Source organism: Scyliorhinus torazame, chromosome 12 (genome assembly GCF_047496885.1).
Source record: "Scyliorhinus torazame isolate Kashiwa2021f chromosome 12, sScyTor2.1, whole genome shotgun sequence".
NCBI lineage: Eukaryota > Metazoa > Chordata > Chondrichthyes > Carcharhiniformes > Scyliorhinidae > Scyliorhinus > Scyliorhinus torazame.
In genome coordinates this window covers 53071441-53094544 of record NC_092718.1, presented here as the reverse complement: position 1 = coordinate 53094544, position 23104 = coordinate 53071441, and positions in this window count along the sequence as shown.

The following is a 23104-nucleotide window of genomic DNA, read 5'->3' as shown; positions in this document are numbered from 1 at the left end:
AGATGACGTCGATGCCATCAGGTTCGGTTGAGCAGCGGCTCACGTGGTGGAGGGTTGCCCAATGGGGGAGGGAGGAAGGGTGAATGGAGGAAGTTAGTGCTCCTGAGCAAGGTGGGGACTGATATGTGCATCCCTTAGGAGGTGTTGTGATGGGGGAGCCCAGCCCAGCGGTGCAAAAGAGGATGCTGAGGCATTTGCGACAATCTTCAGCCAGAAGTGCCGAGTGGACGATCCATCTCGGATACCCAGCATCGCAGATGTCAGTCTTCAACCAATTCAATTCGCTCCATGTGATGTCAAGAAACGGCTCAAGGCACTGGGTACTGAAAAGGCTAAGGGCCTTGACAAGTTTCCAACAATCGTACTGAAGACTTGTGCTCCATAACTTGCCTAACCCCTAACCTCACTGTTCCGGTACAATCACAACGTTGACACCTACCCGGCAATGTGGAAAATTGCTCAGGTATGTCCGGTACACAAAGAACAAACAAAGAACAAAGAAATGTACAGCACAGGCACAGGCCCTTTGGCCCGCCAAGCCCGTGCCGACCATGCTGCCCGACTAAACTACAATCTTCTACACTTCCTGGGTCCGTATCCCTCTTTTCCCATCCTATTCATGTATTTGTCAAGATGCCCCTTAAATGTCACTATCGTCCCTGCTTCCACCACCTCCTCCGGTAGCGGGTTCCAGGCACCCACTACCCTCTGCGTAAAAAACTTGCCTCGTACATCTACTCTAAACCTTGCCCCTCTCACCTTAAACCTATGCCCCCTAGTAATTGACCCCTCTACCCTGGGGAAAAGCCTCTGACTATCCACTCTGTCTATGCCCCTCATAATTTTGTAGACCTCTATCAGGTCTCCCTTCAACCTCCTTTGTTCCAGTGAGAACAAACCGAGTTTATTCAACCGCTCCTCATAGCTAATGCCCTCCATACCAGGCAACATTCTGGTAAATCTCTTCTGCACCCTCTCTAAAGCCTCCACATCCTTCTGGTAGTGTGGCGACCAGAATTGAACACTATACTCCAAGTGTAGAACTAAGGTTCTATACAGCTGCGACATGACTTGCCAATTCTTATACTCAATGCCTCGGCCAATGAAGGCAAGCATGCCGTATGCCTTCTTGACTACCTTCTCCACCTGTGTTGCCCCTTTCAATGACCTGTGGACCTGTACTCCTAGATCTCTTTGACTTTCAATACTCTTGAGGGTTCTACCATTCACTGTATATTCCCTACCTGCATTAGACCTTCCAAAATGCATTACCTCACATTTGTCCGGATTAAACTCCATCTGCCATCTCTCCGCCCAAGTCTCCAAACAATCTAAATCCTGCTGTATCCTCTGACACTCCTCATCGCTATCCGCAATTCCACCAACCTTTGTGTCGTCTGCAAACTTACTAATCAGACCAGTTACATTTTCCTCCAAATCATATATATATACTTCAAAGAGCAAAGGTCCCAGCACTGATCCCTGTGGAACACCACTGGTCACAGCCCTCCAATTAGAAAAGCATCCTTCCATTGCTATTCTCTGGCTTCTATGACCTAGCCAGTTCTGTATCCACCTTGCCAGCTCACCCCTGATCCCGTGTGACTTCACCTTTTGTACTAGTCTACCATGAGGGACCTTGTCAAAGGCCTTACTGAAGTCCATATAGACAACATCCACTGCCCTACCTGCATCAACCATCTTAGTGACCTCCTCGAAAAACTCTATCAAGTTAGTGAGACACGATCTCCCCTTCACAAAACCATGCTGCCTCTCACTAATACGTCCATTTGCTTCCAAATGGGAGTAGATCCTGTCTCGAAGAATTCTCTCCAGTAATTTCCCTACCACTGAAGTAAGGCTCACCGGCCTGTAGTTCCCTGGATTATCCTTGCTACCCTTCTTAAACAGAGGAACAACATTGGCTATTCTCCAGTCCTCCGGGACATCCCCTGAAGACAGTGAGGATCCAAAGATTTCTGTCAAGGCCTCAGCAATTTCCTCTCCAGCCTCCTTCAGTATTCTGGGGTAGATCCCATCAGGCCCTGGGCACTTATCTACCTTAATATTTTTTAAGACACCCAACACCTCGTCTTTTTGAATCTCAATGTGACCCAGGCTATCTACACACCCTTCTCCAGACTCAACATCTACCAATTTCTTCTCTTTGGCGAATACTGATGCAAAGTATTCATTTAGTACCTCACCCATTTCCTCTGGCTCCACACATAGATTCCCTTGCCTATCCTTCAGAGGGCCAACCCTTTCCCTGGCTACTCTCTTGCTTTTTATGTACGTGGAAAAAGCCTTGGGATTTTCCTTAACCCTATTTACCAATGACTTTTCGTGACCCCTTCTAGCCCTCCTGACTCCTTGCTTAAGTTCCTTCCTACTTTCCTTATATTCCACGCAGGCTTTGTCTGTTCCCAGCCTTTGAGTCCTAACAAATGCCACCTTTTTCTTTTTGACGAGGCCTACAATATCTCTCGTTATCCAAGGTTCCCGAAAATTGCCGTATTTATCCTTCTTCCTCACAGGAACATGCCGGTCCTGAATTCCTTTCAACTGACACTTGAAAGCCTCCCGCATGTCAGATGTTGATTTGCCCTCAAACATCCGCCCCCAATCTATGTTCTTCAGTTCCCGCCTAATATTGTTATAATTAGCCTTACCCCAATTTAGCACATTCATCCTAGGACCACTCTTATCCTTGTCCACCAGTACTTTAAAACTTACTGAATTGTGGTCACTGTTACCGAAATGCTCCCCTACTGAAACATTTACCATCTGGCCGGGCTCATTCCCCAATACCAGGTCCAGTACCGCCCCTTCCCTAGTTGGACTGTCTACATATTGTTTTAAGAAGCCCTCCTGGATGCTCCTTACAAACTCCGCCCCGTCTAAGCCCCTGGCACTAAGTGAGTCCCAGTCAATATTGGGGAAGTTGAAGTCTCCCATCACCACAACCCTGTTGTTTTTACTCTTTTCCAAAATCTGTCTACCTATCTGCTCCTCTATCTCCCGCTGGCTGTTGGGAGGCCTGTAGTAAACCCCCAACATTGTGACTGCACCCTTCTTATTCCTGATCTCTACTCATATAGCCTCACTGCCCTCTGAGGTGTCCTCCCGCAGTACAGCTGTGATATTCTCCTGAACCAGTAGCGCAACTCCGCCTCCCCTTTTACATCCCCCTCTATCCCGCCTGAAACATCTAAATCCTGGAACGTTTAGCTGCCAATCCTGCCCTTCCCTCAACCAGGTCTCTGTAATGGCAACAACATCATAGTTCCAAGTACTAATCCAAGCTCTAAGTTCATCTGCCTTACCCGTAATACTTCTTGCATTAAAACATATGCACTTCAGGCCACCAGACCCGCTGTGTTAAGCAACTTCTCCCTGTCTGCTCTGCCTCAGAGCCCCACTGTCCCTATTCCATAGTTCTCCCTCAATGCTCTCACCTTCTGACCTATTGCTCCCGTGCCCTCCCCCCTGCCATATTAGTTTAAACCCTCCCGTGTGACACTAGCAAACCTCGCGGCCAGGATATTTATGCCTCTCCGGTTTAGATGCAACCCGTCCTTCTTATCTAGGTCTCACCTGCCCCGGAAGAGCTCCCAGTGGTCCAGATAACGGAAACCCTCCCTCCTACACCAGCTGTTTAGCCACGTGTTTAGCTGCTCTATCTTCCTATTTCTAGCCTCACTGGCACGTGGCACAGGGAGTAATCCCGAGATTACAACCCTAGAGGTCCTGTCTTTTAACTTTCTGCCTGGCTCCCTGAACTCCTGCTGCAGGACCTCATGCCCCTTTCTGCCTATGTCGTTAGTACCAATGTGTACAATGACCTCTGCCTGTTTGCCCTCCCCCTTCAGGATGCCCTCTACCCGTTCAGAGACATCCTGGACCCTGGCACCAGGAAGGCAACATACCATCCTGGAGTCTCTTTCACGTCCACAGAAGCGCCTATCTGTGCCCCTGACTATAGAGTCCCCTATTACTATTGCTCTTCTGCGCTTTGACCCTCCCTTCTGAACATCAGAGCCAGCCGTGGTGCCACTGCTCTGGCTGCTGCTGTTTTCCCCTGATAGGCTATCCCCCTCGACAGTATCCAAAGGGGCATACCTGTTCGAGAGGGGGACAACCACAGGGGATTCCTGCACTGACTGCCTGCCCTTTCTGGTGGTCACCCATTTCTCTACCTGCACCTTGGGTGTGACCACATTTACATAACTGCGATCTATGACGCTTTCCGCCACCTGCATGCTCCTAAGTGCATCCAATTGCCGCTCCAAGCGAACCATGCGGTCTGTGAGGAGCTCCAGTTGGGTGCACTTTCTGCAGATGAAGTCATCCGGGACGCTGGAAGCCTCCCGGACCTGCCACATCTCACAGTCAGAGCACTGCACCCCTCTAACTGACATTGCGTCAATTAATTAAAATTTAAAAAAAAAAAAATGTTTTAATATATATTTTTTTAAATTTCAAAGTTACTGTTAACTATCTGTTTCCTAGCACTAGATTTCTAATATAAATGTGAAAGCTAAATATAGTACTCTCCGATCTCTGGCTTAGATAGCCCTCTAAATTATAATTAAGTAATTATGTTTAATTAGTTACCAATGCTTAATTTTTTTAATTTAGTGTAGATTCCCAACCAGCCACTCAGGTCACAGCTTTTCTGTGATGTCACTTCAGTTTCCCCCCAACACACACAATTTGAAAAAGGTATAAAAGTAAAAGTGAGTAAAAATCACTTACTTACCTTCTGAGTGTCTTAGATGTTCTCAGGTTCTCTCCCTATCAGAGACTGCTCCTCCACCTCCGAACCTTGACCTGCACAATGCTAATAATATAATATAATCATAATATAATATGGCACTTACCTCACACCAATGGGTCTTATTATTAGGTTAGAGGAGGAGGGCGGGTGGGAGACACTACACGTGTAGTGTCTCGTGTTTCCTCTCCACCATAATTTATTGGTTGGGGGGGGGGTCTTCCCAGAAGTCCGCGGGTCGAAAAAAATAAAACAGAAAAGAAGTGTTTTTTTAAAAGGCTAAACTTACCTCCCAGAAATCACGTGCGCACCGCTCCCGCTGAAATCGACTGGCCTGTTCCTGTGAAGGTAAGTGTTTTTAGAGGATAAACTTACCTCCCAGAAATCACTTGCGCACCGCTCCCGCTGAAATCGACTGGCCTGTTCCTGTGAAGGTAAGTGTTTTTAAAGGATAAACTTACCTCCCAGAAAACACTTGCGCACCGCTCCCGCTGAAATCGACTGGCCTGTTCCTGTGAAGGTAAGTGTTTTTAAAGGATAAACTTCCCTCCCAGAAATCACTTGCGCACCACTCCCACTGAAATCGACTGGCCTGTTCCTGTGAAGGTAAGTGTTTTTAAAGGATAAACTTACCTCCCAGAAATCACTTGCGCACCGCTCCCGCTGAAATCGACAAGAAACATAGTACATAGAAAATACAGCAAGAACAGGCCTTTCGGACAAAACCAACCCAGCTAGTTACCATCCCACCAGTCTACACTTAATCATCAGTAAAGTGATGGATGGGGTCATCAACAGTGCTATCAAGTGGCATTTGCCCAGCAATAACCTGCTCACTGATGCTCAGTTTGGGTTCCGCCAGGGTCACTCTGCTCCTGACCTCAATACAGCCTCGGTTCAAATATGGACAAAAGAGCTGAACAACAGGGATGAGTGAGAGTGACTGCCCTTGACGTCAAAGCAGCATTTGACTGAGAGTGGCTCCATGGTGCCCTAGCAAAATGAGAGTTAATAGGAATCAAGGGAAAACCCTCTGCTTATTGGAGTCATACCTAGCACAAAAGAAGATGGTTGTGGTTGTTGAAGGTCAATCATTTCAGTTCCAGGATATCACTGCAGGAGTTCCTCAGGGTAGTGTCCTAGGCCCAACCATCTTCAGCTGCTTCACCAATGACTTCCAACATAAGGTCAGAAGTGGGGATGTTCAGCAACATTCACAACTCCTCAGATACTGAAGCAGTCCATGTCCAAATGCAGCAAGACCTGGACAATGGCTTGGGCTGACAAGTAACATTCACGCCACACAAGTACCAGGCAATGTCCGTCTCCAACAGTGAGAATCTAACATTGATGGCATTCCCATCGCTGAATCCACCATAATCAACATCTTGGGGGTTACCATTGAACTGGACTAGCCATATAAATACTGTGGCTACAAGAGCAGATCAGAGGCTAGGAATCTTCCGGCGGGTAACTCCACTCCTGACTCCCCAAAGCCTGTCCACCATCTAGAACAACAAGAATAAAGAACAATACAGTACAGGAAGAGACCCTTCAACCCTCTAAGCCTGCGCCGATCACGTGTCCTAACTAGACCAACCGCCTGTATCCTATATCCCACCCGTTCATTTGTCTATCTAGATAAGTCTTAAAGGTCGCTTTAAGACACACCAATGCTGGAGTCCCAACATTGACCCCTGGGTAACTCCACTGGAAACCTTCCCCCAATCTGAAAAATAACCATTTATCACTACATTGTTTCCTGTCACCCGGCCTATTTCTGATCCAAGTGCCTATTTTCCCTTTTATTCCATGAGCTAGAATTTTGCTCACAAGTCTTGTGTGTCACTGTATCAAATGTCTTTGAAAATCCACATACACCACATCAACAACATTGCCCTTATCAACCTTCTCTGTTATCTCCTCAAAAAAACACATCAAGTTAGCTGAACATGACTTTTCCTTGAATGAATCCATACTGGTTTCCTTTAGTTATCATGTACTTCTCTAAGTGACTATTGATTTTGTCCCAAACTATAGTTTCCAGAAGTTTTCTTACCACTGAAGTCAAACTGACTTTAGTTGCCAGCTGTATCCTTGTACCCCTTTTAGAACAAGGGTGTAACATTTGAAATTGGGCGGCACGGTGGCACAGTGATTAGCACTGCTGCCTCACAGCTCCAGGGTTCCAGGTTCAATTCCGGCCTCCACGCAAACTGTGTGGAGTTTGCACTTTCTCCCTGTGTCTGCGTGGGTTTCCTCCGGGTGTTCCGGTTTCCTCCCACAGTCCAAAAATGTGCAAGTTAGGCCATGCTAAATTGCCCCTTAGTTTCCAAAATGTTAGGTGGGGTTGCTCGGTTACGGGGATAGGGTGGAGGAGTAGGATGCTCTTTCCATGGGCCGAATGGCTTTCTTCTGCACTGTAGATTCTATTATTCAATTCTACAGTCCTCTGGCACCAGCCTTGTATGTAAGGATGACGGGAAGAATATCACTAGTGCCTCTGCAGTTTACACTCAACCCCTCTATATCCTTGGATGCATCCCAACTATGTCCTGGGACATTTTCAATTTTAAGTAAAGATAGCCTTTCTCACACCTCTTTCTTAATTGTAAGTTCCTGGAGCATATCAGTTACCTTCTCTCTAACCTCGGCCTGGGCAGCATCATCTTCCTTTGTAAAGACAGATGCAAAACATTTGTTTAATGCATACACTACCTCGCCTGTCTCCATGTGCAAGCCCCCCTTTTATCCCTAATTGGCCCTATTGTTTCTTTTACTATCCTTTTATAATTTGCATGCATTTAGAAGACCTCGGGATTCCCTTTTATATTAGCTGTCAGTCTCTTTTCATGCTCCCTCCTTGGTTTTCGTATTAGTTTTTTCAGATCCTCTCTGGCTCTTCTATATTCAGCCTCATTTGTTGTATTTTTTACCAGACATCCATTTATGCATACTTCGTTTTCATCTTCAACTCATTCCCTTTTGCATCCAAGTGCTCATTTATTTGTCCTAACTTTCCCCTTCAAGGGAATATACTCTGACATTGCCTGCAATACTATCATTTTATGGGTAGCCCATTGTTAATCCACCATATTTTCTGCCAACATTTGATTCCAACTCTCTCAACTCTGATGCATTCTCATCCCATCGAAGTTGGCTTTCCCCCAATTAATTATCCCTGCTCTGGATTGTTCCCTGTCCTTTTCTGTGGCCAAGCTAAACCGAATGATACAATGGACACTGTCCCCTAAATGCTCTCCCACTGATATTTGATCCGCGGGCCAAACTATTCCCCAGAACTGGGCTCAATAGTGCCTGCCCTCTCGTTGGAATGGAAACATGCTACTGGTCAAAATGACCTTGGACACATTCCAAGAACTCTTGTCCATTTGCACTATTCCTATTCCAGTTTATATTTGGATAACCGAAGTTCCCAATTATAATTTCTCTATAAATATTGCACCTCCCTTTATTTGCGAATTTGTTTCTCTATATCCTTTCCACTAATAGGTGGTCTATACACTACACCAATCAATGTTATTGAACCTTTTTCATTCCTCACCTCGAGCCAGAGAGATTCTGTCCTTGGCCCCTCTCTCTCCAGTAGTGTTCTTTTTCAGTGATCACTCGCTAACGAGTATGATTGACTACCTAAGAAACTCTGTGTTATTGATCATGGGTTCGGTGGGTTCTTGCATAGCTGATAAGTCTGAACCTGGAGCCGCATCTTTGATTGCACATTTGGGAGGTGTTTCTGGGAGGTGGGATCAGTCCTTGGACTCTAGATCGCTGGTGTTCCTTTCTCAGGCTCCTTTCAGGGTCTCCTCTTGACGTCAAGTGTCTTTGAAGAATTGTGTCCCTTCAATCAGGAGATTCCTCCAAGTAGGTCTCTTCCAAGAAAGGATCTGCCAGGCATTGACTTTGATGTTGCTTTTCTTGAAGTAAGCCTTTGAAGTGCTTCCTTTCTCCTCTTATTCTTCCTTGAACTGGGCAAAGAAGATTTGCTTTGGAAGTCGGGACACTTACATCCTAAACACATGGCCAGCCTAGTGGAGTTGGTTTTGGATGATCATGGCCTCGATGCTGGTGTTCTTGGCTCCTTCAAGGACACTGATGTTAGTATGCCTGCCCTCCCAACATGCAGAGAATCCATCTTAAACAGTGTTGATGGTACCTCTTCAGGGTCTTGAGGTAACGCCCGTACATAGTCCAAGTTTCTGAGCCACATAGAAGAGTTGGGAAGGTGACCGCCTTGTACACGAGGGTCTTGGTGTCAACACGGATGTTGCAGTCATCAAAGACGCTCGTCATTGGCGTCGGAAGGAGGCATTTACAGATTGGATACAATGTTGGATCTCCGCATCGATGTCAGACTTAGAGGAGGTCGCCTCCATGCATGGGAAATGTTCACATTTGGCAGGGTTTTTCTGTTGATCTTGATGGAGGGAGAGATTGGATCTTCCTTTGAGGGTTGGCAACAGATTTGAGTCTGCTCGAGGTTGAGGCGGAGACCGATTCTTTGGTATGCTTCCGCGAAGGTGTCAAGCATGGCTTGGAGAGTCTCTTCTGAGGGAGTGGAGATGGAATACTATAATACCGCCTTTAATCAATATTATCTCTCTTTTCTTCCTATTCTTGTCCATTGTGAACACCTTGGTTGGGATTTTGCTCTCCCAGTCGCAGCAGGCATGTAAAACATCACAAAATTGGGGGGTGTTCAGGTGGGGGTGTTCGGGGGGGTTCTATTTTAATCTTTCTTTAAAATCAGAGCCAGCCCCGCCAGCTTTACGTCATGGGACCCGCCCTTTCACTTTTTTCAGCTCTTCGCCGAACGATTGAATGGAGAAAACTGCTGTTGGGGCCGGCAGCTTCCAAACCGTCTTTCCCGCACGCTGGACCGCTCTACCAATAATGGGAAAATTCCACCCCTTGTAGACAGGAATACTTAACATCCAGTCCTGCCCTTCTTTGAACCGGGTCTCCATTGATAGTTCCATTTGTCAACCTGTTCCTGTAGTCACCAATCTTATTAACCACACTCCGTGCTTTTACATACACCCACATTAATGCTGATTTAGGCTTTTTTACTTTTCCCCCTTACTCTGACCCCATTTAATGACTTACTATTGCCGACTCTATTTCTTTTCTTAGAAAAACATTTTATTAAGGCATTTATAATTTTATAACAATAAACGGTACAAATACAAATATAAACATAGTGCAAAAATCTTCTCTCCATCTCTCACTAATCCCGCCTACCTAAACACAAAGTAGCCTAACTACCCCCCTTTATTGCCTGTGCTGACAGTTTAGCTTTCCCCGAAGAAGTCAATAAACGGCTGCCACCTCCGGATGAACCATAACGTTGACCCTCGGGGCGAACTTAATTTTCTCAAGTCTGAGAAACCCAGCCATGTCGCTAACCCAAATTTTTGATTTTGGGGGCTTCGAGTCACTCCACGCTAACAATATCCGTCTTAGGGCTACCAAGGAGGCAAAGGCTAAAACGTCAGCCTCTCCCACCCCCAGACTCCCGGATTTTCCGACACACCAAAAATCGCCACCTCTAGACTCGGCGCCACCCTTGTTTTAAGTACCGTGGACAAGACATCCGCAAATCCCTGCCAGTATCCCCGAAGCTTCGGGCATGCCCAAAACATATGGACATGGCTTGCTGGCCCTCCCGCACACCTCACACATTTGCTCTCTATCCCAAAAAACTTGCTCATCCGGGCCACTGTCTTGTGTGCCCGGTGAACCACCTTGGTTGTATCAGGATGAGCCTGGCACATGATGAGGACATGTTGACTCTATTCAGAGCATCCTCCCACAGACCCGCCTCTAACTCCTTTCACAACTCATCTTCCCATTTACCCTTTAGCTCATTTATCTGAGTTTCCTCCCACTCCATAAGCTCTTTGTAGATATCCAAAACCTTCCCCTCCCCCACCCCCGTTCTAGAAACTACCCTGTCCTGTATCCCCTGTGGAGGTAGAAGCGGGAATGTCGAAACCTGCCTTTGCACAAAATCCCGTATCTGCAGATATCGAAACCCATTCCCTCCCAGCAATTCAAACTTCTCCTCCAAATCCTCCAAACAGGGAAAGCTCCCATCAATAAACAGATCTCCCATCCTCTCAATCCCTGCTCTCTGCCATCCCCGAAACCCCCCATCCAGTCTCCCCGGAACAAACCGGTGATTGTCACAAATTGAAGACCACAACGATGCTCCCTCCACTCTCATATGATTCCTCCACTGCCCTCAGACTCTCAGGGCCGCCACTACCACCGGGCTTGTGGAGCACCGGGCCGGCGGGAACGGCAGATGTGACGTTACCAATGCCCCCAAACTTGTGCCCTTACACGATGCCGCCTCTACTTGCTCCCACACCGACCCCTCCCCAACTACCCACTTCTTAATTATGACTATATTTGCCACCCAGTAGTAGTTACTAAAGTTCGCAGTGTCAGCCCACCTACCCCTCAACTCCACTCCAGCAGCACTTTTTTTACTCGTGGGGTTTTACCCACCCACACAAACCAGAGATCACCCTATTCACCCATTTAAAAAAGGCCTTTGGTATAAAAATAGGGAGGCACTGGAAAACAAACAGAAACCTCGGGAGGACAGTCGTTTTCACGGTCTGTATCCTCCCCGCCAGTGACAACGGGAGCATGTCCCACCTCCGGAAGTCCTCCTTCATTTGTTCAACTAGCCGAGTCAAATTTAACTTATGTAGCTGCTCCCATTCCCGTGCCACCTGAATTCCCAAATAACGGAAATTCCCTCCCACCACTCTGAACGGCAGCTCCCCCTGTCTCCTATCCTGTCCCCTCGTCTGGATCGCAAACACCTCAATTTGTACCCCGAAAACCGGCCAAATTCCCCCAAGATCCGTATAATTTCCCCCATTCCCCCTAATGGGTCGGAAATATATAGGAGCAGGTCGTCAGTGTATAGCGAGACCCCATGTTCCACCCCCCCCTTCCAGTCCCTTGAAGCTCTCAGCGCCATCGTCAGTGGCTCTGTGGCCAAAGCAAACAACAGTGGGGAGAGAGGGCATTCTTGCCTTGTCCCCTGGTACAGATTAAAGTAGTCCGACATCAGCCAATTCGCCCGTACGCTCGCCACCAGTGCCTGGTACAGCAACTGAACCCAGTCAAAAAAGCCCTGCCCAAACCCAAACCATCCCGACACCTCCCACAAATAATTCCACTCCACCCAGTCGAAGGCCTTTTCCGCATCCATAGCTACCACTACCTCCATTTCCCTCCCCTCGGAGGGCATCATGATCACATTTAAGAGCCTTCTAACGTTGGCTGTTACCTGCCTGCCTTTAACGTCTGGTCTTCCCCTATCACCTCCGGGACACAATCTTCTATCCTAAAGGCCAAGATTTTAGCCAGCAGTTTGGCAGGGTCCCAGGTTCGATTCCGGCTTGGGTCACTGTCTGTGCGGAGTCTGCACATCCTCCCTGTGTGTGCGTGGGTTTCCTCCGGGTGCTCCGGTTTCCTCCCACAGTCCAAAGATGTGCAGGTTAGGTGGATTGGCCATGATAAATTGCCCTTAGTGTCCAAAATTGCCCTTGGTGTTGGGTGAGGTTACTGGGTTATGGGGATGGGGTGGAGGTGTTGACCTTCGGTAGGGTGCTCTTTCCAAGAGCTGGTGCAGACTCGATGGGCCGAATGGCCTCCTTCTGCACTGTAAATTCTATGAAATTCCTCAGTCGATAAAGAAGCTCAAGCCATCGTGGTAGCTGTACGGCACTGGAGGCACTACCTCGCTGGTAGGAGGTTTACCCTCGTCACCGACCAACGGTCAGTAGCCTTCATGTTCGACAATACACAGCGAGGCAAGATCAAGAACGATAAAATCTTAAGGTGGAGGATCGACTCTCCACCTATAATTACAATATAGTGTATCGTCCTGGGAAGCTCAATGAGCCCCCAGATGCCCTGTCCCGCGACACATGCGCCAGTGTGAAAGATAACCAACTCTAGGCCATCTACAATGACATCTGCCACCCGGGGGTCACCCGGCTTATCCACTACATCAAGGCCCGCAACCTGCCCTACTCCACCGAGGAGGTCAGGGCCATGACCAGGGACTGCCAAATCTGCACGGAGTGTAAGCCGCGCTTCTATCGACCGGATAAGGCCCACTGGTGAAGGCATCGCGGCCCTTTGAGCGCCTCAGTATCGACTTCAAAGGGCCCCACCCCTCTACCAACCGCAACGCGTATTTCCTCAACGTTGTTGACGAGTATTCCCGCTTCCCCTTTGCAATCCCTTGCCCCGACATGACCGCGGCCACCATCATTAAGGCCCTACATAGTATCTTCACCTTGTTCGGTTTCCCCACTTAGGTCCACAGTGACCAGGGCTCCTCGTTTATGAGCGACGAACTGCGTCAGTACCCGCTCGGTAAGGGCATCGCCTCGAGCAGGATTACCAGCTACAACCCCCGGGAAAACGGACATGTGGAGAGGGAGAACGCGACGGTATGGAAGGCCGTCTTCATGGCCCGCCGGTCTAGGAATCTCCCAGTTTTCCACTGGCAGGAGGTCCTCCCCGATGCGCTCCACTCCATTAGGTCACTTCTTTGCACAGCAACGATCGAGACCCCTCATGACCCCTATTTGTTTTCCCTAGGACGTCCACCTCCGGGGTCTCGCTTCCGTCCTGGCTGACGACACCGGGGCCCGTACTCCTCCGGAAACACGCGAGGAGCCATAAGTCTGACCCCCTGGTCGAGAGGGTCCAGCTCCTTCACGCCAACCCCCAGTATGCATACGTGGCACACCCCGACGGTCGACAAGATACAGTCTCCCTCCGGGACCTGGCACCGACAGGATCCCCTACGACCATCCCCTACCCCCCCCAACCTACACCAAACAGCGCCCTGCCCCTACATGGCCTCCACACACCCTCCTATACCCCCTCCCCCATCGCCGGCCTACAGGGATGAAGCTCCAGAAGACACGCTCCCGGAGTCCACACCAGTGCCCGCATCGACAAGTTCAACACCCATGCCCCCATCGACGAGTTCGACACCCTTGCCCGCTGCGAAACCAGAGCTCAGGCGATCGCAGCGCACGATCAGGGCGCCAGACAGACTCAACCTGTGAGCCCTTCGCCCCCGTTGGACTTCAATTTTTTAACAGGGGGTGAATGTGTTGAACGTATTATGACAACCATTCACCACTGTATTGCATTGTACTATGTTGTTGCCCTTGTGGGCTCCACCTATGGACCATTGTATTGTATTACACCGCTTGTATCATGTTGGTGCCCTTGTGGGCTCCGCCCCTGGCTCTGCCCCCTTGAGGGGAGGTATATAGAGCAGCTGCCCTGTAGGCGGCTCTCAGTGCAGAGCAGTCGCAAGCAGGCACTGTTCTTGTTGATTAAAGCCACTGTTCACTTCAACTCTCTGTCTCGTGTGAATTGATGGTCGCATCAGCATCAACATTCAGTAGGGCGATTGGCCTGTATGACCCGCATGGGTCCTTCTCCCGCTTCAGGATCAATGATTTTGAAGCCTGCGACATTGTTGGGGGAAGGACACCCCGTTTCCTAGCCTCATTAAAGGCCCTCACCAGCAGCGGACTCAGCATCCAGAAAACTTCTTATAAAATTTCACAGGATATCTATCCGGGCCCGGGGCCTTGCTCGACTGCATGGCCTCCAATCCCTCTACTACTTGGGGCTGGTTTAGCACAGGGCTAATGAGCTGTCTTTTAAAGCTGACCAAGGCAGGCCAGCAGCACGGTTCAATTCCCGTATCAGCCTCCCTGAGCAGGTGCCGGAATGTGGCGACTAGGGGCTTTTCACGGTAACTTCATTTGAAGCCTACTTGTGACAATAAGCGATTTTCATTTCATTTCATTTTCACTTCTGCAATCCCGATCGGACCCCTCCACCAACCTTTCCTCCACCTTTGGAAACTTCAACCCTTCCAAAAACTGCCTCATCCCCCAGCTGGGGGTTCCGACTCATACAGCCGACTCTAAAACTCCGTAAACACCCCGTTCACTCCTGCTGGGTCCAAGACCGTATTTCCTCCTCCGTCCTTCACTCTTCCTATCTCCCTGGCTGCCTCCCTTTTCCTTAGCTAGTGTGCAAGCATCCTGCTGGCCTTCTCCCCATACTCATCTGTCGCCCTCCTCGCCTTTCTCAGCTGCTCCACCGCCTTCCATGTGATAACAGACCAAACTCCATCTGTAGCTTCTGCTGCTCCTTCAATAACCCTGCCTCCAGGGCCTCCGAATATCTCCTGTCCATCTGGAGTATTTCCATAACCAGCCTAACTATCTCTGCTCGCTCCGCCTTCTCCATATGGGCCCGTATTGAAATTAGCTCCCTCCTAACCACTGCCTTCAGCGCTTCCCACACCGTTGCTGCCTATACTTCCCCCATTTTGTTTATTTCTGGATGGCCTCCCTCACACACCCGCACAGCCCCTCATTCGCTAACAGTCCGACATCCAATCTCCATTGCGGGCGCTGACCACCCTCCTTGCTCACCAGTAGATCCACCCACTGTGGGGCATGGTCCGACACTGCAATTGCCGAATACTCAGTATCCACCACCCGTCAGTGGAGCCTTGTTCAGAATGAAAAAATCGATGCGGGAGTATACTTTGTGCACGTGGGAAAAGAAAGAAAACTCCTTCACTCTTGGCCGTCCGAACATCCACGGGTCTACCCCCCCCCCCATCTGCTCCATAAACCCCTTTAGTTCCTTCGCCGAGGCTGGCACCCTCCCTGTCCTAGAACCTGGCCGATCCAACCTCAGATCAATGACCGTATTGAAGTCGTCCCCCCCCCCGCCATGATCAGTTCATGCGAGTCCAGGTCTGGCGGAATCTTCCCGAACACCCACCTCATAAACTCCGCATCTTCCCAATTTGGTGTGTAAATATTTCCTAACACCACCGGCATCCCCTCCAACTTCCCACTCATCATGATATACCACCCCCCCCCCGCCCCTGAGTCCACAACTATATTCCCTGTCTTAAATGACACCCGCTTATTGATCAGCATCGCGACCCTCCTAGCCCTAGAGTCCAACCCCGAATGAAATACTTGCCCGACCCACCCCTTCCTCAGTCTAGTCTGATCTGCAATCCTCAGGTGTGTCTCTTGTAGCATTGCCACGTCCCCCTTCAACCTCCTCAAATGCGCAAACACGCAAGGCCTCTTGAACAACCCATTCAGCCCTCTAACGTTCCATGTGATCAGCCTGATTGGCGGGCACCCCGCCCCACCCACCCTGCAGATCAGCCATCACCCTTCTTAGGCCAGCCTCCAGTTCGCGTCCCGCGCCTCCTCAGGCCCGCTCTCGGGTGCCCACCTTCCTCGGCCTCCAATTTGTCTCCCAACAACAGTCCCTCCCATGTCAGCAAAGCAATCCCCCCTCCCCCCCATTAACAAAACAACAATCTCAACCCCCCCCTGAGCAAACTCATCATCTGTTCGCCCCCCCACTGCGCTTCTGTGAGCTAGCCCGCCCAGTTAGCCTGGTATCTCCCGCCCATGGCGCCGAACATCCTACCCTCTATTGTTCTCCCTCCCCCCCCCCACCCCCACCCCCGCTGGAACATACATTTTCAAAACATCACAGTCCCCAACAAACACAAAGAAGAAAACTCAACCCACCATCCCCCCCCCGCAGGAACAAAGTTAACTCGCATACAAAACTGAGCAGCGGCCCAAAGATTGATACAAAAAGCACTCCCATGTACAGCCCAAAACGAAAATAAATTTAACAGCACAGGCACAACATTACTCACTCCTCAAATTCAATGTCCTCAATCACCTGCCAGTCTTTTGTCCGTAACAAAGTCCATCGCCTCGTCCGGCGATCCAAAGTAATGTTCTTAACCATCGTAGTGACCCATTAGCGAGCTGGATTCAACATACCGAACTTCACCACCTTCTTGAAGAGGGCCGATTTTACCCTATTAAAGCTCGCTCTTCTTTTGGCCAGTTCCGCACCCAAGTCCTGACAGATGCGCAGCTCGTTGTTTTCCCACTTGCAGCTCCGTGTCTGCTTGGCCCACCGCAAAATCTGTTCCTTATCCAAGAACCGGTGCATTCGCACCACCATCGCCCTCGGCGGCTCATTCAGGCGCGGCTTACTCGCAAGTGCTCTATGCACCCTGTCCACTTCCAAGGGTCGAGCAAGCGCCCCATTGCCCAGCTGCTTTTCAAACATGTGCGTCACATATGCCCCTGCGTCCGATCCCTCAATGCCCTCTGGGAGGCCAACGATCCTCAGATTCTGCCTGCGGGACCTGTTCTCGAGATCCTCCACCTTCTCCTGCAGTCTTTTCAGGTAGTCCCTCATCAGCCCCATCTCCACCTCCATCGCAGTTAGCTGGTCCTCGTGCTCAGCTACCTTCTCTTCCACCTTCTGGGTCGCCAGTCCCTGGGCTTCTAGTTGTTGTTCCACCCGATCAATCCCTGTCTTTATCGGGTCTAAACATTCTTTTCATTGTCTAATTTATTTATTTTTTCTTTCGTTTTTTGGAATTGTAGTTGTATAAGTTTACCAAAGGTTTAAGACATGGCAGGAGATCCCAGACCCGTGTCATGCTCCTCGTGTGCCATGTGGAAGCTCAGGGACACGTCCACTGTCCCTGGTTCCTTCACGTGCAAGACATGTGTCCAGTTGCAGCTCCTGTTAGACCGCTTTACAGCTCTGGAGCTGCGGATGGACTCACTGTGGAGCATCTGCTCCATTTAGCAAGTTGGTCACACGTGTAGCCACCTAAAATGGCTGATTCCCTATTAATTTGGCCAAAACCCGATTTAAAATGGCTAACCGAAAAGGCTGATGGGAAAAGCAGCCAACAGGACACAAACGGACATCTGCAGACAGAATAGCGTATTCGGCTCTGGGGAAGTCGGCCCAGATCGATACTCAAGACTATTAGCAGCACATCAACCCAGACATCTGCAGTTTAATCGGCTATCCCTGGGAACAATTGCAACATATTAGCAATTGAATGCCGGACCAGACCTGTCGGCACCTGCAGTGGCCGAAACAAAGACACGTGAACGACCACCCCCCGATCGAGGAATCGCCCCGTTATTGGACATATCGAACCCAGTGATTGGGAACAAGTCCAATCACTTGGGACTCGGGGTCAAGGGCTGCCCCGAAAGGCGGGAAGCCCCTGGGCCCTATAAAGTGAGGGGCCAAGTTCAGGTCTCTCTCTCACTCCATTCTTCACCTGCTCGAGACCTTCGCAAAAACATCGACCAGAAACAGTAAGTTTGACTCCAGCGATCGCTACCCGATAAAGACTCCTAGCCATCGATCCGTATCAGCCTTTTTGAATCCCGCGGGCCAGATCCGATTCGATAAGCCATTCGTTTCCCTGACCTGATGGGCCCTTCCTAAAGTTACGTATTGGCCAGTATATAGATAGTAGGATTATTGTGTAAGCATTAATTGTTGGAAATAATAAATGACTGTTGATTTCAATCTTACTAAGCGGTGTGCTGACTTATTAATCATAACTCGAGCTTGAACCACGTGGCGGTATCAGAAAGATACCTGGCGACTCGTGAGCAAAGGTGACATAATCAGAGGTAATAAAACTAAGGCTAAAAAGAGCAACATAATTGGCGACTCTGGTGGGACCCGACATAGAAGTGGAAAACCACTCCGGGAGAACCCCAGAAATTTGAATAGAATCCAATCGGAAGCATAAACAAAAAAAAACCCACAAGTGTTCAAGCGGTACTGGTTAATAATTCACAATTCGGAAGTCTGTGTATGCATGCGTAACTAACAGGGTTATAAGGTAAAACTGATAGATTTTTGTTGCGTCAAAACTGTCGGAAGTCGGTATTTTCGGAAATTAGCGCAAGCCGTACCCGCATCTACGATACCACCTTAGCCCCCTGTTCCAAATTTGAACGTAGCGAGCAGATAAGAGAGATGGCCATGCAGGCAATGCAACACCTCATGAACCCCGAAGAATTTGCGGTTGCACCGATCAGCAGCATTAAAGTGGGACAGTGTCCCATTTGGGAAGTGGAAATTCGCAAATTTCTGCAGGGCAAAGGATGGCCCGTGTGGAGCGGTTTCTGTAATAATGACGACTCAGGTCCCGGAAGTATAGGGCATACTTGGTGGGAGAACATGAGTGAAATCCATAAGAAAAGCTGAGCAAAAGCGCGCAAGCCGATGGCAATCGTGTCCTGCATGGCACAATTGCGAGGCACAGAGGAGGTCGTCAGGACGCTCCGAAAAGAAATAGAAGGCATACATCGGATGAGTAAAATCGATGTATGCGAGATGGAAAAAGAGAACCTGGAATTGAAAAGGCAGTTAGAAGCCAAGGACGAAGATGTGGCTGACGCCAAACAGGGTCACCAGTCTTGTCTGGCGCATTTGAGCAGTTTTCAATCCCAGTATGAGAAGGCTTATCAGGACACGCAGCGTGCCGTCCTGGTTAAGAAAGAGACAGAGAAGCAGGTGGAGACGCTACAGAAGCAATGTAGTGATCTCAAGGCAGCCTTGAGAGCGCTCCACGCTGCAACCACGGAACAAAGGCAGAGTACCTTAGACCATGCGAAGTGCCGAAAGCAAATTGCAGACCTGCAATCAATGCTTTCTTTCCAAAAGGGATTCCAAGACACCTTTGGGGAAAGTTTAGAACAGGAAGACGGCCCTGATTGGGAAGAACTGCAAGAGACAGCGCAGAGATATGTTCAGGGAACATGCGCGCAGGGAAAGCCCCAAAGGAGGAGAGCACCCCCACCCCCCACACAGCAGGTAATACAGGCTCCCATGAACCCTGTAACAGCCCACCGCACCGCCACAGCAGACGAGGCGGAAGTCTTATATTCCACCCCCCTCACAGTGACCCAATTACGGGACGCGTGTGCTAAAATCACACCATTCCTCCCCGCTTCAGACCCACACCATTTCTTTGCCACCATCAAACACCAGGCGACCATGTACGGCCTGGATGAGAAAGAGCAGGTAAAGCTCACGGTCCTCAGCTTAGACCCATCGGTCGCAGCAGCCCTTCCCAACCCACAGAATGTAGGAGGAGGCACCGTTGCAGAAATGCATACCGCGATCCTGGATGCGATCGGGTATAACCGGGGGCGACCCCGTAGACGGCCTAAATAAGTGCAGACAGAAAAAGTCTGAACACCCCACAGCGTTCGCAGGACGCTTGTGGATTCACTTTGAAGCCGTTTTCGGAAACGTAGACCGTGCCCATTTGTCCGCAGACAATATGGCCAAATGGACCCGCACCCTTATCTCCCATGCCACGGAAGCAGGACAGAATGCCTGTAGTAATTATGACCCCCTCGGAGGAGGCTCATAATGAGAAGTGGGTGGTCAAAAGATTGTCCCGCGTTTGGGAACAAGCGGCTCACAGTAAACCCGCAGCTAGAACCCCTGAGGAAAAGCAAGCCGCTGCAGACGTGCAGGCATTAAGAATCACTCTTCACAACCCGCCTGGGTAAACGAGGGAAAGAGCAGCCCCCCAGCAAAACCGCAAGAATGCTACAATTGCGGACAATTGGGACATTTTGCCAAAGAATGCAATGGCCCTAAAAAGCCACAGAGAGCCCAACAGACCAGCACTATCAATAAGAAAAAAAAAACAGAATCCATACATAGCGTTAGCGCCCAGTCCGATCAGACAGACTTGACCGGAACAGACTGACGGTGTACAGGCTCCCCCAGCTGGGTCTGCGATACCCTGTGGGATAGGTCAGGACGATCCGTAGTCGCAGCAAAGGTTAGGGGACAGCCGATCGAGCTTCTCTGGGACACAGGAGGGTCCCGCACAACCTTAAATTCCCCCACCCTTGGTAAGGACACGTGGCCCACCACAGCCACTATCACCCTCAGCGGCTTCACAGGCCACTCACAACAGGGACATATCACAACCCCTGTACCCATCCAAATCGGCACCATTAATACAAAACACCCCGTAGTGTTAGTCTACCTGCCCCCAATAGCAGAGCACATTTTGGGGATCGACTTCATGAATTCTCACCACCTCTCTTTCGATCCAGTCAACCAGTGTGTCTGGAAGATGGTGAAATCCGCTAGAGCCCCCACAACGCTCAATATAGGGGATTATATGAACAAAATTAGCGCAGTAGGCGAGTTTTGGTTCAACCCCACCACATTCAGCACGGACCGACAGGTTAGGGCAGTCCTGCAAAAAAAACAGGGCAGCATTCGCAACCCACAAACACGACTGTGGACGGATGACCGGTTCCGTACAAATAACAGGACCGGACCCGAGACCCCAAAAGCAGTACGGATTCCCCCTAGAAGCAGAGGGAGAAATCCTAAAGGTTATAGAAAGTTGATTAGAGAAGGGCGTCCTAAGATCGGTAGCCTCAACTAATAATGCCCCGATTTGGCCAGTAGGGAAACCCGATGGACCATGGCGCTTGACCATAGATTATCGGGAGCTCAATAAAGTCACCCCCCGTAGCAGCCCCCACCGTTGCAACAAGTCCTGAGACCATGCTCAAACAGGGACTCCATGCCCGATATTTCACGGTTTTGGACGTCAGTAATGGGTTCTGGTCCATTCCATTGGCAAAGGCGTGCCAGTATAAATTTGCCTTCACTTTCAGAGCACAGCAGTACACGTGGACATGCCTGCCACAAGGCTTCCACAACTCCCCCTCCATTTTCCACCGACAGCTGGCAAATGGACTAGCAATATTTTCTCGCCCCGAATGTCTGGTACAGTATGTAGACGACCTACTACTGCAGACAGACACGAAGGAAGAGCACATTGAGCTTCTGTCCGAACTCCTGGAATTACTACATTCCATTGGCTGTAAAGTAAACCCCAAAAAGGCCCAGATATTGGAAGAGAAAGTGGTATATTTGGGTACTATTATCACACACGGCAAACGCGAGATCGAGCACAAAGAATTGACTTGATCGCTAAATTGCCCCTTCCCCAACACGTTTCAGCCCTCCGGTCGTTTTTCGGACTGGTTGGCTACTGCCGAAACCACATTGACGGTTTCGCCAGCAAGGCAGCGCCCCTCTCGGAACTCCTAAAGAAAGGAGCCCCCTGGGAATGGCTTCCACAGCATACGGATGCTGTGGAATCATTAAAACAGGCGCTCATAGCCGCCCCCGCACTACAAGTTCCCGACCCGCTTTCCCCTTATGCAATAGAGGTAGCAACCACAGACCGCACCCTTTCAGCCGTGCTCCTGCAGGAACGGCACGACCAGCTAAGACCCGTGGCTTATGCCTCCCGAATTTTAGATGCTGTGGAGCAGGGATTCTCAGCCTGTGAGAGGCACCTGCTCGCAGTTTTCTGGGCAGTCCAGTACTTTTCATACATTACCGGACTGAACCCCATCACCATTTTGACCGAGCACACCCCCCACCCAACTTTTACTAGACGGACGACTTAAAGACGGTACCGTCAGCCAAATCCGCGCTGCTAGGTGGACCCTTCTCTTACAAGGACGGGACATCACAGTCAAACGGACCAAAACACACACATACTTAGCGGACAATCTACAGTACCCCGGAACCCCCCATGAGTGTGAAATCATCTCGCCCCACCATAATACAGGCCCCTTTATAGCTAAAACACCACCCAGAAAACTAGGCCCTCCATCTCAGAAACCCCCTCACCCGGACACGTGTGACCCCATTAGGATCTATGTGGATGGATCTTCCACAGTCCTGGATGGGCAACGCATAACAGGTTGTGGGATTTATGTGGAGGAGGCGCAGGGACGTGCCCTCGAGGAAATCGCATTAAAATTACCTGGACACTTGCGGCCATCGCTTACATTGTAGAGCACCCAGATTCCTTCCCCAGCCCAGCAGACATATATTCAGACAGTCTATACGTGTGCAACAGCCTCACTGAATTTCTGCCCCTCTGGGAAACGAGAGGATTTGTTTCCGCGGATGGGAAACCCCTCCCCTCAGCCCCATTACTCCGCCATATTTTGGAAAAAGCCAAGAACCGGACCTTTGGCATTATAAAAGTCCGCAGCCACCATCGTTCCTCCCCCCCTGGAAATGTAAAAGCCGACGCACTGGCTAAGGCAGGATCCAGGTATGGGTACTTTTGGAAGCCCCCCGAGAGTGCCCCAGTGAGTGCGCCAGTGAGTGCAGTTCAGGTCGCGCAGACTAGGATCGAAGATCTAGTAGAGGCCCAGAAGCAGGATAGCGCTCTCACTGAAATTGTGAAAGGGAAGTTTCCAGCCTCATACGAGAGGTACAGAAATACAATAACCACACATGACGGTGTGGTGCTAAATGACACCCTTTATGTAGTTCCTGAGC